This window comes from Dipodomys spectabilis, unplaced genomic scaffold, assembly GCF_019054845.1.
Source record: "Dipodomys spectabilis isolate Male_0828 unplaced genomic scaffold, ASM1905484v1 ptg000378l, whole genome shotgun sequence".
NCBI classification, from domain to species: domain Eukaryota; kingdom Metazoa; phylum Chordata; class Mammalia; order Rodentia; family Heteromyidae; genus Dipodomys; species Dipodomys spectabilis.
The window spans coordinates 590,046-598,722 of NW_024871055.1; the positions used below are offsets into that span (position 1 = coordinate 590,046).

Genomic DNA, 8,677 nt, shown 5'->3' on the forward strand with positions numbered 1-8,677 from the left:
AGTCCATGAAAAGGATATTTTTTCTTGTTGCTGTTCGAGGGGCTTGAAGTCTGGACTTGGGCACTGTCCCTGAACTCTTCAACTCCAGGTGGGTGCTCTACCACTTGAGCGACAGTGCCACTTCTGGTTTTCTGATGGTTAAATGGAAATAATAGTCTTTCTTGCCCAGGCTGGCTTTGAACCGTAGTCCTCAGATCTCAGCTTCCTGAGTACCTAGGATTACAGCTGTGATTCACTGGCATGATTTTTAGAAAAGAAAATCCACCTCTTCACCTGTGTCTAAACCTCAGATATTACTATTAGAACACATCACCTTCACCTCATTTCATCAAACATTTGTAAATTTTCTCTTTTCCTTCATGTGGTAACACTGCAATCAATATTAACTCAGCTGGGGGACTGGATCAATTGTACGGTATTTGCTAGCACCTAATTGAAGAACTTTTACATCAAAAGAAATGAAACCCTCATTTTGAATAATTGTTTTCTCTTTTTATTACAAATCTGTGCTTGATTACTTCCTAATGTGATATTGGACTTCCTAATAGAGTGATGAAATTTTCTTTCTTTTCAACCTTCTCCCACATGTGGTCAAATATTTAAGAGTTCAAAGATTTGCACTGATAATTGATTAAGCTGACTTCTAAGAAAATGTGCCTTTCTGAAATTTGGTCTTCTTTCTTGTTCTTACATGCACAAGCGTTCTATGATTTATTTGTTCTACAAGGAATTCTACTTTCCAATCTTTGTGTGACCAATTTTAGTCTCCCTGATCAGTCTTTCTGTCCTTTCTCTGGAGTCTCATTTGAGTCTGCCTTATAAAAAATATATTAGTTATCAGCTAAATGATTCTCAGCTTCTGTTTTTTGCCTGACTTCATGTAGGCTATGATAGCAACCCTGCCTGACTGTGCTTACTGGAGTGTATGTGTGTGTGTGTTTTGTTTTAGATGTCTAGGATTACTATTCAAGGTAGTAGTTTCTCTGGGCCCCTGTGATCCCCTGGCCTAGAGTCAATGGGTTTTTCTCCTAAAGATACAAAGAACAATTGACTAAATTCCTGTTAATTGTCTCAAAATGAGGCAATCAGGCATCCTTGCAAAGCCATCAATAATGCTTTATAACCACTTACAGAAGTCATCTATCAAGATGGCTTTTCAAGGTTGACTGTGAAAAATGTTCATTTCCAAGTAGCCACCACAAAGCAGAGCACATTCCTGGGATCAGACATTTGGAAGGAAGGTTACCTTTCCTTCCTTCTCTTATGATAGATCAAACCGTAATAATCTTCAGTTGTGGTCAGCCTGGAGCACATATTCCCAAGAATATTCTGTAGTGTAAAAGAGGACCAACTCTCAATGGTGTAAATATTTGTCTACTACAGACTGATTTATCTTGCTTTTATCTATTGTTATTTTCATTAATTTAAACACATGGACAATTTATATTGGGATTAGACAAAGGATTAATGGAATAAACATTCAGTTTACTTTCATAGATCCAATATAATACACTTAACCCATAATGGACAAATAAATCCAACTCTAGAAACAATGTCAGGAATACAAAATAAGCCTTAATACATATAATCTGGCACACATACACCATCATCTACACAAAAATTCAGTCTCTCTGTAAATATTTATTTGGTATGAAATAATAAAAATTTAATTAATGAATATGACTTTTAAGTATTATCTGAAATAGTCCTCGTGTATATAATTGTAAATAATTTTATAGATGTCACCTAGACAAGAATTTAACATGCATGTAGAAATCAAATTTCCACAATTTAAGCTATATGAGAGGGGTCATACCCTCGTGTAATTTTACCACAGTGCTGAACCCTTCCAACTAATACCAAGAGTCATGTGCAATAATTTATTATTTGATGTTAAGATGAGTGCTAAGTGTAGAATACACTTTGAATTATTATATTAAATTACATTAATGAAGCAATAATGATATGTTATTTGTTTAAACTCTAATGCTTCTCAATTTTACAATTCATAAATATATTATTAAAATTATTTTCACTTTCTTCTTTTCTATAGCTGCTGAAATTAAAATTATATATTAAACATTCAATATTAAGAAATCAATAACTAACTTTTATCAAAATGATGTACTATTAAACTCTGATTTGAATTATACTTCTAACAAATTGTGATCTAAACAACTCAATAGAATTAAGGGTGATCATTTTTAAACTTATTAGCTTGTTTTTTTTTATTTTATTTTTTGGGTCCGATCGTGGGGCCTGAACTCTGGGCCTGGGCGCTCTGCCTCAGAATTTCAGCTCAAGGCTAGCGCTGTAAAACTTGAGACACAGCACCACTTCCGGCTTGTTTCTTTTTGCTTATGTGGTGTTGAGGAATCAAACCCAGGGCCGCAGGTATGCACGGCAAGCACTCTACCACTGAGTCACCTTCCCAGCACCAGCAGCTTGTTTTTTGTTTCCTAATTGTGTCATTTGTTATTCTTGGTCTAAGTCATCTCTTCATCTTAATTGTTTAGTTTTCTATTTTATCTCTATTGGTTTGCTGATTATGCATTTTGTTTAAACTTTTTAATGACTGACATGAGGCTGAAAAGCTGTATGCTAGTTTATTACTTGCTATGTTAATGTAAAATTACTCCTTTCCACAGCTCTTCTACTCTACGATACTACAGTATTTCCCCCAGTCGCATCTCCTGTATCGCTGCTCTCATATATTTTATTTTATTTTTTATTTAAAGTTCCAGTATCATTTTTAAAAAGTACTAAATCTTTTAAATATCATCACTTACTGTATTTTAAGAATTCAAGAATGAAAAAAATCACATATAATCACTCCAAAATGCTTTAAAACTAGGAAATGATAAAACAGGCCACTGTGAAGTAAATTTTCTTCTACTTTCAAAATTATTCTGAAAGCCTTGTGCTGGTTTGTCACACCTGTAATCCTTACTACTCGGGATACCTACTCAGGAGCCTGAGATCTGTGGATAACATTTGGAAGCCAATCAGGGCAAAATTAATTCATGAGATTATTTTTCAAAAATTTTAATGAACTAACAAAGGGCCAGGAATGGAGATGTAGCTCATATAGTAGCTCACCAATCTAGAGAGAAAGACATAGCGAGACCTTGAAGCCCTGATTTCAAACTCTGAGCATGCCAACATGCAGGAATGCACACACACTCACTTTTTCAAAATATCTTCATATCAGTGTTTTGCATTAATTTATTTGTTAACGATATTATTTGGGTAAAATAGGCAAAATAAACTCTTCCATCTCAAAACATTTTTATACATTTTTTGTTGTAAAAATACTGTACAGAATGGTTATAGTTACATGAGCAAAGTAATAAGTACATTTCATATCAAGCATTGTTACCTCCTCCTTTGTTTTTCCCCCACCATTCCTTCCCTTCCACCTCCACAAGTACACTCCTCACACCTCCAAGCCCCACCCAATGTCCCCAGCCTAAATTGTAACATTCGTTCTTCAAAATATTGTCTTGTGCATCTATTGTTATACAATGGGTCAAACTGTATTCCTATTTAAGCATGTTGTTTTGTCCTTTTCTTTCCCCAAATTAGAGAAGTGTATATACAAGATGCATGTGCACCAACATCAAGTAAAGTGAAAACAGGGGTTATAGTGTTGGGGAGGAACACATAAAAAAAAAAAAGAAATCACGTTGTACATTATAAATATGTGAGAAACAACAGCAAGAAAGAAAAAACCACTTGTGTCTCTATCTTGGGGGTCATTTAGCTTAACATCTACTTATGTAGTCATATACACATAGCTTTTCAACTTTTCTGCTTATCCCAGACATATACTAGTCATTGCAAATAAGGGATACCATGGGACCTATGTTTCTTTGGACTTGGCTTACATCAGTTAATATAATTTTTTTCCAAGTCTTTCCATTTCCTAAAAATTGGGCGATGTCATTCTTTCTGATGGAGGCATAGAATTAATATATATACATATATATGTATATATATAGTATATGTGTGTGTGTACACACATATACACACAGAACATTTTCCTTTTTTGTTTTTTAGAGCAACTTAGTTTTCCACCTTCATCATTTTTTCAAATGTTTTTATTGTGATTAAATGATTACATAATTTCCCATATTTCACAATATTGTGGGATAGTGATGCTTAGTTAAAGTCACAAATACATTCTAACTTTGATGGAGCAAATTGTCTATCATGGTCTACAATACTTATGAGTTCTATGAGCTTTGCAATAGAGTTATTTTCTCCTTATGTATAGTTTTTTGTTTTGAAATATGTATATTTCTTTTGTTTTGTATAGTGTCTGCTGTTCCCTCTTTCCCACTTGTTCCCTCCTTCCCTTCAGTGACATTGAGTTGCTTAGTTCATTTTGGTCAATGTCCAGTGCAGCTGATGGATCCCACTGTTGTATGTTTTTCCCTGATTCCTTCTAGTTCTGTGTCGTCTTCCTGGTTTCCCTTCAGTGTGCAAATATGATCAGCAGAATGAGGATATTTAGTAGTGATTTGACCAGATGAGTGGAAGTCCTTGGTTTCTTAAGTGTTGTTAATTTTGTTGTATCACCTTACATTTTGGATTTAACATCCACTTACCATGGAGACCATGTGCTGTTTGTCTCTTTGCTTTTGTCTTACCTCGCTCAACATGACTTCCTGTAGCTTGATTGATTTCCCTGCTAATGCCATTATTTTGTCTTTCTAATGGCTGGAACATATTCCGTTGTGTATAGTTACCAGAGTTTTTGGATCCATTCATCTTTGGTGGAACATATGGGTTGTTTTCATATCCTGTATATTGTGAACAGTGCTGCAATAAACATGGAGGTATGTATCCTTGAATATTGGTACCTGTTGTTCAGAATAGATGCCTAGAAGTGGTATGAGTGAGCCATAAGGAAGGTCAATAATTAGGTTTCTGAGGACTCACCAGATTGCTTTCCAAAGTGGTTGTGTAAGTGTACATTCACACACACACACACACACACACACACACAGAACGTTTTCTTGATCCATTCTTCTACTGAGGGGCATCGGGGTTGGTTCCGTATCTTAGCTATGGCAAATAATGCTACAATAAACGTTGTTGTGGTGGTAGTTTTAGTATGGACTTATTTGTGATCATTTGGGTGAATGACCAAAAGTGGGATTGCTGTGTAATAGGGGAGCTCTATGTGCAGTCTTTTGAGGAAGCTCCAAACCGCTTTCCAAAATGGATGAACAAGTTTACACTCCCACCAAGAGTGCAGTAGGCTTCCCGTCTGGCCACATCCCATCCAGCATCTGTTGGTGTAAAAATATGGAACGATTCATTAATTTGCGTGTCATCCTTGTGCAGGGACCATGCTAATCTTCTCTGTATGTTCCAATTTTAGTGTATGTGCAGCCAAATTGAGCACAGAACATTTTTTATATATAAAGTGTAATTGATTGTCTTAAACTAGACAATTCAACAAAAAGTAAGTTCAAAAAATTGTGAAATTGGAGTTCCGGGAAGATGGCGGAGGAGAAGCTGGAATCTGAACAAGCTCTTGCATAGAAAACAGTTTCAGAGTTCCAGTGAACAGTCCCAAGCCAGAGAATCACACCAAGTGTGCCATCACAGGACAGAGAGTTAGTCAAGAGAGGGGAAGCCAAGCAGACACATCTGAGCATCTGCCAGCAGCTGCTGCTGCGGCGGCAGGGTCGCAGCAGCGACCGCAGCCCCGGCCATACCTGAGCGCTCACACAGAGAGTCCGGGACGAAGGAGCCAGACGCAGCGGGCGAGCGGATTCTACTCAACACCAGCAAGAACCGACAAGGAGCGGACAACTTCATCCTGCACTTTGCAGACCAGAGACGACCCAGGATCCAAGACTCGGCATGAGTAGAAGCCCCACTTCCTCACTCCTTCCCAGGGAGCAGAGGAGGGAAGGCCACCCCTCCCCCCACCCAGCACCGGTGATCTCCATCTTAGATACCGACAAAGCTCGGAGGAGCGGCTAGCTCCAGCTCAGGGCTTGGAATAAAACGAGTCATTTAGCAGGTCACAAGAACTTAACAGCGAAGTGACCTCACATACTCAGTTCCATCCAGGGAAAAGTCACCCAGCTCAGGCGCCAGCCATTGGAGTGGGTCTCCGCACCGGGTAACCAGAGCCAGAGGCTGCCCCTCCCTCTAGCAGCCACCACAATCAATTGAAAAACAGAAACCCTGAGAATGGCTCCAGGCTGGGTGCTGTGAGTTTTTTTCACAAAATAGCCCCAGGGAAAAGCTACTGTTTGTTGAAAGGCCTCAACTCTACCCAGAACCTAGCCTCATCACTGCATCCCCCTCTTTTGTGATTCTCAAAGCAGATCACCCTCCCAGTAAACTAACCTGGGAGGGGGAATCTCAAAATCTTGGGTAAAGCAGAGCATTTTTCTGCCTGTTCCAACAAACTGACTTAAGAAACCAATCAAGCCACAGGACCTCAAGCTGACCAGAGACTCCAACCACACTCTGGTTACAGACAAAAGGGAGATACAGGACTCTTCCCACCCCTCCCCCCCCCAAAAAAAATCAAAGACCTTTTTTTTTTTTCTTCTTCTTTTCTTTTTTTCTTTTTTTTTTGTTTTTTTTTTCGTTTTTTGTTACCTTATATATATAAAAAAATTTTTTTTGCTTTTCTAAAACTTTTATTAATCTTTAATTTTTGCCTCTTCTGAAAAAATAATTGTTTTCCATTAACTTTTTTTTTTCTTTTCTCCTCTTATAATTTTTATTTTAGGAATACGTGAATGTGTGTTTTCCTTTCTTTTCTTGTCTTTTTTCTCTTTTTCTTTCATTCTTAATTATCTTTTTGTTTTTTGTCTAGCTCTACTGAACTTCTGATCTTTTCTTCTCACTTTCCTATCCTTTCCATCTTTTCCTCTTTGTTCTTCTTTATGTGACTTAACTCTTGTCCTGCACATCCTCAGATAAACCCGTAGTTAACCAGTAGACCCTACCCCCCATTGTGTACACACTTAATCCACAAACTTATTACTCAATTCAAAACCTCTGAGACTTAAATTCATTAATAGCAGTACTACCTCTTTATACCTATATAATATTTAAACATTTTTTTAAAGTTTTTCACATCTCCTCTATGTCCCTCCCTTTCTCTCAACATATTCATATTCCTCTATAAATAGATGGTCTTTTAATCTCTAAAATAACATTAATTTTTACATTTCTATTTTTTTTTCTGGTCTCTTTTCATTCCCCTTTCCCTTTCTTCTTTTTCTCTCTCTCTCTACTTGCATCCTACCCAACCTATTTCCTGCACTGTGATTAGGACATAGTTAACTCTCCCTGTGCCTCACCACACCAATCTATTCCTATTTTATACCCACATCTCTCCCTAACCCTAATAATTTCTGGTTTTCCAAATTCTTCTCCGCGGTTCGAAGTCCTTTAACATATAGTTGTTTGATGTCGAATAGATGTATCTGTTGAACTAGATTGTATCTGTAGACTCTTGACTGTACAAATGCAAACTTTGGTTGATGGTTGCCTTAAGATAGTGTTCTAGCACAAAACTGGTACTATCTTCATCTCAAATGGGCAGAGTAAGCCGGAAAAACACAAGATAAATGGCAAATTCGGGTATCTCAATTCCCAATCTTGATAATCAGGGGTTAGAACAGATAATGAATAATCCAGAGGAGAGTTCCCAAACAGCTCTACAAACACTGCTGGCAAACATGATAAATGAAAAGTTTGACAACGTACAAAGGACTCTGTATGAGCGTGACAGGGAGAGAGAGGAGGCATCCCAGAAGTTTATACAGGAATATCATAAGCGTGAGGAAGCTACTCAAAAACTGATACAGGATTTGCGTGAACAACTTGAGAATACTCAAAGAGAAAGGGAGGAATGGCGTGAGCAGGCTGAGAACACTCAAAGAGATCTACAGGAATCCCACGAACGGGAGGAAGCTAATCAAAGAGTAATACAGGAATTGAGAGACCAGGTAGAGAACACACAAAGATCACTAAAGGCATTCATGGAATCCATTAACAAAGAGCTAAAGGAAGTCAGGGAGACCACAAAGGGAATGCTGAATGGAACCCAACAGAAGGAATGGGAGCCCAAAGAAACCATAACCAATCAACTAAGTGATTTGAGGACAAACACTGAACACCAAATTAAGGAAGTAAAGAAATTCATACAAGACCTAAAACAGAGCTTCAACAAAGAACTTGAAGCCATCAAAGCTGACCAACTAGAAGGAAAAGAGATAAAAAACAAAGTAGAGAGTCTTGACAGCAGGTTAGACCATGCAGAAGATCGAATCTCAGGGATTGAAGACAGCCTAGATATTATAGAGAAAGAACATACAACCATCCAAGACAAGTCCAAGAAATATGATAGATCTATCCAACACCTGGAAGACACCATCAGAAGGCCTAATCTAAGGATAATGGGTGTAGAGGAGCACCTAGAAACAGAAGTTAATGGTCTAGGAAATTTGTTTAACAGGATCCTAGCAGAGAACTTCCCAAACATGCAAAAAGATAGGCCTGTCCAGATACAAGAAGCCTTTAGAACCCCAAATAGACCAGACCAGAATAGGACATCCCACCGCCACATTATAATCCACACAGGATCAACTCAGAACAAGGAAAAGATCCTTAAAGCTGTCAGAGAGAAAAGGGT

The 8,677-nt window shown here is 37.8% G+C and overlaps 1 non-coding gene across 1 annotated transcript; it reads right to left on the bottom strand.

The window, feature by feature from the left end:
* Positions 1–5,307: 5,307 nt before the first annotated feature.
* LOC122096573 lies at positions 5,308–5,413 on the bottom strand. The gene has a single exon (XR_006145343.1). It is a non-coding gene; the product is annotated as a U6 spliceosomal RNA (small nuclear RNA).
* Between the last annotated feature and the right edge of the window lie 3,264 nt (positions 5,414–8,677).